This window comes from Pundamilia nyererei, unplaced genomic scaffold (genome assembly GCF_000239375.1).
Source record: "Pundamilia nyererei isolate P.nyererei 1_Seehausen unplaced genomic scaffold, PunNye1.0 scaffold00013, whole genome shotgun sequence".
Classification (NCBI taxonomy): Eukaryota; Metazoa; Chordata; class Actinopteri; order Cichliformes; family Cichlidae; genus Pundamilia; species Pundamilia nyererei.
Window position 1 is genome coordinate 6,023,972 of NW_005187414.1, and position 6,760 is coordinate 6,030,731.

Sequence of the window (6,760 nt, forward strand, 5' to 3'; positions counted from 1 at the left end):
TGTCTATTTTTGGCGTAGAGAAGAAAAAGAAAAAAAAGAACAGATTGGGAAAATCTGGAGGGGGGACTGGGGGCTGCCAGCTGCTGACCATCCATCATCTGTCATGAACAGAAGCGAGAGTGTCAGACAGGAGACAGAGAAATGACAGCAGCTCCATGTCCTCGTATCCTCCAGAAATTACGCAGGAAACTATATTCAACTCCTCAGCGTCACAACATGCGTATCCCCCTTTGAGTGAGCGGTAAAGCACATGCACGTGCGCCTTTGTGTGGAGTGTGGAGTTGACTTGGCTGCCACGGTAACCTGCATCATTGTAACCATGGTGATGGTGAGCAGGGGAGTAGGAGGGGGGGTTGCATGAAGAGTAAGGTGGGCGTCATAACTAGCTGTCCCTCTGCAAGCGGTTTGTGTGCTGGTACATTTTATTACTCTGAAGCTCTCAGGAAACTTCTCACACTCGTCTGTGCTTCTCTGCTAAACATTCAGAAATCAGCAGGATGGGAACTGAATGTGTGACTGTATTTTACCTTGAAGTTAAGGTGTTTGGATGATTGTATGTTTGTAACTGCTGTAATGAGGGCTAAAAGTAAAAGCAGCTGGGATTAAAAGAACAATCTGTCATTTTGCAAAAACACACCATTTTGCTTCCTGGCAGAACATTTCAGTGAATGACAAATGGCACGCATGCTAAATATGAAGCCACAGCCATCAGCTTTGTTTAGAATGAGGAGGGAGATAACAATCTACCTGCCAGCAAAGCTAAAGCTTACCAGTTAACACATTATTTACATATTGCTTTCACCAGTTAGCAACAGCATTAAAACCACTGACGCATTGATTAAATGACATTGATTATCTTGCATCAGTGGCACCTGTCAAGTGGTGGGGATATATAACACAGCAAGAGAACAGTCAGTTCTCGAAACTGATGTGTTGAAAGCAGGAAAAAATGCTCAAGCACAATAATACGATCGATTCGACAGGGGCCACATTGTGATGGCTTAACCACTGGGCTGGAGCATCTTCAAAACTTGTCTTGCGGAGTGTGAAGTGATATTTAGTACCTATAAAAGGTGATCTAAGGAAAGACTGGTGAACAGTCATCAAGGTCATTAGTGTCCAAGGCTAATGGATGCCTTTGGGAAGAGAAGGCTGGCCTGCGTGCTGATATTTCACATGCAGTGTAGCACAAGCTGCTGACAGTCTGAATGCTGGCTGTAGCAGAAAGCTGTCACAACACACAATACATCACAGACTGGAGAGTATGTTTTGGTTTGCCACAGACCGATCACAGTGCCTATCCTGAACCTGGTTAACTGCTCAAAATCCTTATAATGTTTATGTAAACATCAGAACAGCACTGTAAAGCATCTGAAGAAGGTGGCTGATCTGGTGAGTGACTTCTCCCTCTAAATCATATGTCTCTGTGAAGTCTTTACATAGAGAAGAAATGGTTACAGGTTATGTTGAAGATAAATAGTAAGCAAACATGAACCTGGTATTCATGTGGATGTTGTTTTACTGTCCCAGAAAGTTGATTCTATTCACCTGGATGTAACACTTTCAGTAGAACAAGTTTTGTCACTCATCAGTCTCTTTTCTCCAACTTCATAAACAGTGCATCTGCTTGATCACTGAAACCAGCACCATTCACTAATAATGAGGTCAGTTTCATGATCCTTAATAACCAAAATGTCATGACCAATGGCCACGGGTACTGCTCACAGAGAGTTGGGGAATGATTTAGACGTCCCCTCATGTGCCCTCCTCTTGGTTCAGACATGGTTGTTCCATTTTCACACAGATATGCCTCCTTGACTCTCTGCTTAAACCAGCATTCCTCCCTGTGCAGGATCTGTACATCCTCGTGATTGAAAGAGTAGCCACTGGCCTGTAGGTATAAATAGACTGCCAAGTCTTGACCTGACAAGTTAGTTCTTCTCCGTTGTGCCATTTGCTTCGCCGGAGGTTGCTTGGTTTCCTTGATGTATAAATCACGGGAGTCCTCCTGGCACTTAACAGCGTACACCTTATTACTCTGTTTGCGTCGGAGGACCGGATCCTCAGGGTAGACCAATTTTGGGGGGTTTAAAAGCCACAGAGGCTCTGTTCTACAAAGAATATGCATCTCAGCTGTTCCAATACTCTTGACATATAAGGGTTTGAGAGTAACGAAATTTCTATTCTCTGTATGTCCTGTACATGTGGCAGAATTGACAAATAAAGTTGACTTGACTTGACTTGGATCACTAAAGGTTTTCGCTCAGGCAGCAGTTGTCCTTCTTCTCTCCTGAATTGCCTGGGGCTTTCTTTAGGTGCCTTCCCAACGTTAACAAATGCCCAGCTGGGATAACCACATTTACTCAGGGCCTTCTTGATATGTTTTTCTGCTTCCCTGGTCGCTGTATCTGTGTGGATGGTGTTCGCTCTCAGTTTGTGCTCCAAGTGGATAATGAGAGTCAAACCTTAAATACTGATCCGTATGTGCTGTTTTATGCTACACATCAACTTTTAAATGTTCCAGATTACTGATGGAAATCTCACAGTCTAAGAAGGCTAGCCTGTCATTTTTAATATCCTCCCCGATGAACATGATGTGTTTGTCCACCGAGTTATCTACAAACCTCAAGCAAAGGCTCAGTGGTCTTCCAAGATACGATAACAGAGCCCTGTTTTCCACATCTTCCATATACAAACTGGCCACATTGGGTGAAATTGCACGTTTCTCTCTGCAATGGAGCTGGTTTCTGTCATTATGCAAATGTACTGTTTAAAGGTTGGGCAAACCTGCAGTCAGCTGAGAGTGAAGAAGTCAGTTGGATGAGTGACGAAGCATTTCTTATTCTTTACGTTTACCCTTTGCTTTTCTTTTATATGACCTTTTTCACACAAAAATTGTTCACATATAACTTGGCGAGCACAATAAAGAGGGGACTTAATGCAATCAAGCAGGCATCACCTTTTGACTTACACAAATGAAAGGATCTACTGCTGAAGTCTTAATTATAGAGAGACATTATTACTTTTATCAGTTATTTCTATGCCTTGGAGAAGAATTGAGGTAGCTGTCAGTCATCTTAACCTAACCCTCAGCTGAGAAGTCAATGAGAATATCTATCAAGTTGATCTATTCATTTTGACAGTGTATCACTTGTTGCACTGTGTGAGAGACAAAAGCATCATTGCCATGAGTTAAAACTTGTCTTTGACTTTCAGAAAGCCTCAATAGCAATTCATTCATCCATTTTCTTAACTGCTTATCCAGCTCAGGGCTGTTAGGAAGGGATAGAAGCTATCCCAGCTGCCATAGGGTGAAAGGCCAGGTCCACCCTGGACAAGTCGCCAGCCTACCAAGCTCACAGGTCAGGGAAATATATAACAAATTAAAACATGTGACAATGAATCTGTGTTTCAACCCAACTCAGCTCAGGCTATCAGTGGTGACATAAGCACAGTAAAACCTTTGAAGCCCAACGGCATTTTAGATGCATTTCAAGGCATTATGAATTATTAAGCCGGCACTAAAACTAAAACCTCAAAAGGCAAACAACAGGATGTTCTCTTACAAAATGTAACAAACCGTAAAGCTGGTCGCCTTTGCTTGCGATCCAGTCATAACAAATGAAACAGCAGCTCCAGACCTGATATGATACGAGTGTGAAAAATGGGAGCGATGACTCAGTTCAGCAGCGTGCTCCTGCAACCAAAGGGACTGTTTACACCACACGAGTGAGCTTAAACAATCTGTGCTGCATCCACCGAGGAGCAGAGATGAACATCCTGCGTCTCAGCTTTTTGTCCCGCTCTGTTTTTAAGGTCTCTGAAAATCATTTCAAAACAGACCAATAGGGAGGGATACTCATGAGCTCACTTGGGCTCATTGACCTACATGTCAATATGCTCTATGTGGGAGCCGAGAGGCTGTACTATCCATGCTGTGTGTCTGAATAGCACATAACGACACACAGACGTGGTTTGCATCTTAATTTGTTTAAGCTAAACACGCAGCAGGAGGAAAGAGAGGAAAGCATGAACAAATGATCAGTCAATAATGGGGGAAAAATCATTAGTGGCTGCTTTAAATCATTCGTCAGCTTGTTTCTTTCTCCTTTAGCCAATCCTCCAATCATGGCATGTGAAATGATCTGTGAATACTGTCCTCTGGCTTCCAGCTCCCTCGCTGTCTGTCAGTCTTTATTTCATCCTTGCAAATATCCTCATTTGAAATGATAAACAGTGAAAGGAATTTGAAAAATTCTCTGCTGTCTTTCTTTCTCTTCTTCCCTCTACCTCTCCTTTATCAACATTTTCTCTCCACCCCCTTTTTCCAAATCTCCTCTCAATTACATTTTCCCATTAATTATTTAGCTGCAGACTCTCGTCCACAGCTGCTTACAATAAGTGTAACACCAAAAAGTCAACACATTTTGTAAATCACATAATCTCTAGAGGGCTTGTAAACAAGAAGTGTACCGGTAAACAATGTAAGGCTTTGTTTTTCCCCTCTAACTCCCACGCTCTCCCCACATCTTATTCTGGTTCTCGCCCGCCCCTCTACAGTATGTTTTCCTTTCAGTCCGTTATGAAATGTAAACAGAGCAACTGACTGACCACCTTCATGGATAACTGTGGATATCGCCTGGAGCATGTATCGGTTTGTATTTCCAGATGAGAGTTTTTGGTATGTTATAGGATCCAGATGTTTCCACAAAAAATCAGAAAAAGCTGCAAAGCTGCGTGTTTGAGGATTTAAATAGGCCACGTCTGTCACTGGGAGGGTGTATGTGCATGTGGCTCAAGAAAACGCTATGAGCTGTCGTTCATAATTAGTGAATTTATGGTTAACTGGGCCCTGTTTAAACTTTTTACGGCTAATAAGCAACTAAACAATAATGTTTACTGACTGGTTAACAAACAGTTTACAAAGACTGTCGGGATGTTACTGTGAAATGTGAAATAGATGGAGCAAATTACTGAAATAGGTAAAAACACACTAAAATATAATATATAAAGAAAAAAAGATTTATATTCTAATAAGCTTCAAAGTCAGTATTTGGTATGATAACCTTTATTCTTCAACACAGCCTGAACTCTCTTACGCAGATTACTTGTCATTTCTTTAAGTAGCCTCCAGAAATAGTTCTCCAGGCTTCCTGAAGGAACTTCAGAGCCCTTATTTGGATGTTGACTCCCTTTTGTTTCATTGTCTGTCCCCACACTGTTTCAATAATAATGAGGTCCAGGCTCCGGGGAAGCCAATCCATGACCGATTATCTTCTATTGTGGGTTTTTCTATCAGGTATGCTTTTCACTACATTAGCAGTGTGACCATGATCCCTGTAGTCGTGAAAAATGAAGATGTTTTCCAGATGGTATTGCATGGTGGATCAAAACCTGATGGTACTTTTCTGCAGTCATAATTCCACCAATTTAAAAAAGATCCCCAAACCATGACAGAGCCTCCACAGTGTTGAACACTTAGTGTTGAACTTCTACCCTGACCTCCTCCATACATACCAACTATCATTTGTACCACAAATTTTAAATTTGGATCCATAACACTTGTAGCTACTGATGCAATGCCCAGTTCCTTTGTAATTTCTCCTTCAGTTGTGCAATTTCTTCAAATGTTCTGAAGATTAATTGCACACATTTCTGGCTAATAGTGCATTGAAAATTCCTTTGTAGGTTCAAAAAATACTCTTTGTCTGTCAAACTGAGTTATCATTGGCATTCTTTTTTTTTAATGCCTAAAGATAAATATAAAAATGTTTTTTTTTAAAAACAACAATGGTCGGTACATTTTCAGAAAGCCTGGAGAGCTATTGCTCAAGACTACAAGCAATTCTGCTCCTTAGAAGCAAAATATAGAAGTATAAAAAAAATGTGGCTCAAGACTTTAAAAATGTAAAACTTTTAAGCACAGTAGACATGTCAGGTACTGATGTAGCACTTTTCTTGTGTGAACTGTTGGTGGCTTAAATACTGTGAACTCTTAGACAGCAGTTTGTGTCCTGTTTTGCTCCACTTTTTATTGTTTACTTTTGCTTTGATGGCTCTTAGTTTAACCGCCAAACTATTTTGTGAAAGTTGGGATTAGGAAAGGATTGTGTTTTGGGTTAAGAAGAGATGAGCTTGGAGCAATGCTGTTCTTACAACTGGCACTAAAGACACGGTGTGAGTACCTGGGATACTACCAGCTTTGACTATTCAGCAGTATTCAAGGCTCTGGGTATAAGAACAAACCCACCAATCAGTAGCTCATAAAATAATACAAAAATTTTGCGATCAAGAGGGAGTAAATAATATTGATCAATCATTAATTACATAATAATTACATAATAATTAGTCATTTACACTTGTTATTGGCATGAGATGGATTGGGGCAAAGATGGTATGTAAGGGTCACATTCAGGGTAAAAAATGATGCCTACATACCAGCACAAAGACTATCGCCTCCTCTGCATGTGTATGTTCAGCTGCTCTTGAGGTTTCATTTCTCACCAACTTAATCTGAGCCATCTGAACAAATAATGGGCTCTCTGTATTTCTTACATTTTCTCTCACACACAGACACACACCTACTGCTTATTGTTAGATATCTGCCCAAATGCCTTAAATTCTCTTCTTCGGCTCCACCCAGCTGCTATACTTCCCTGAAACTCTTCCAGCTTGTAAACACAGGAAATGACACACATGCCAACATCTGTAACGTTTTTGCTGCTCGCTCTCTCTCTCTCTCTCTCTCTCTCTCTCTCTC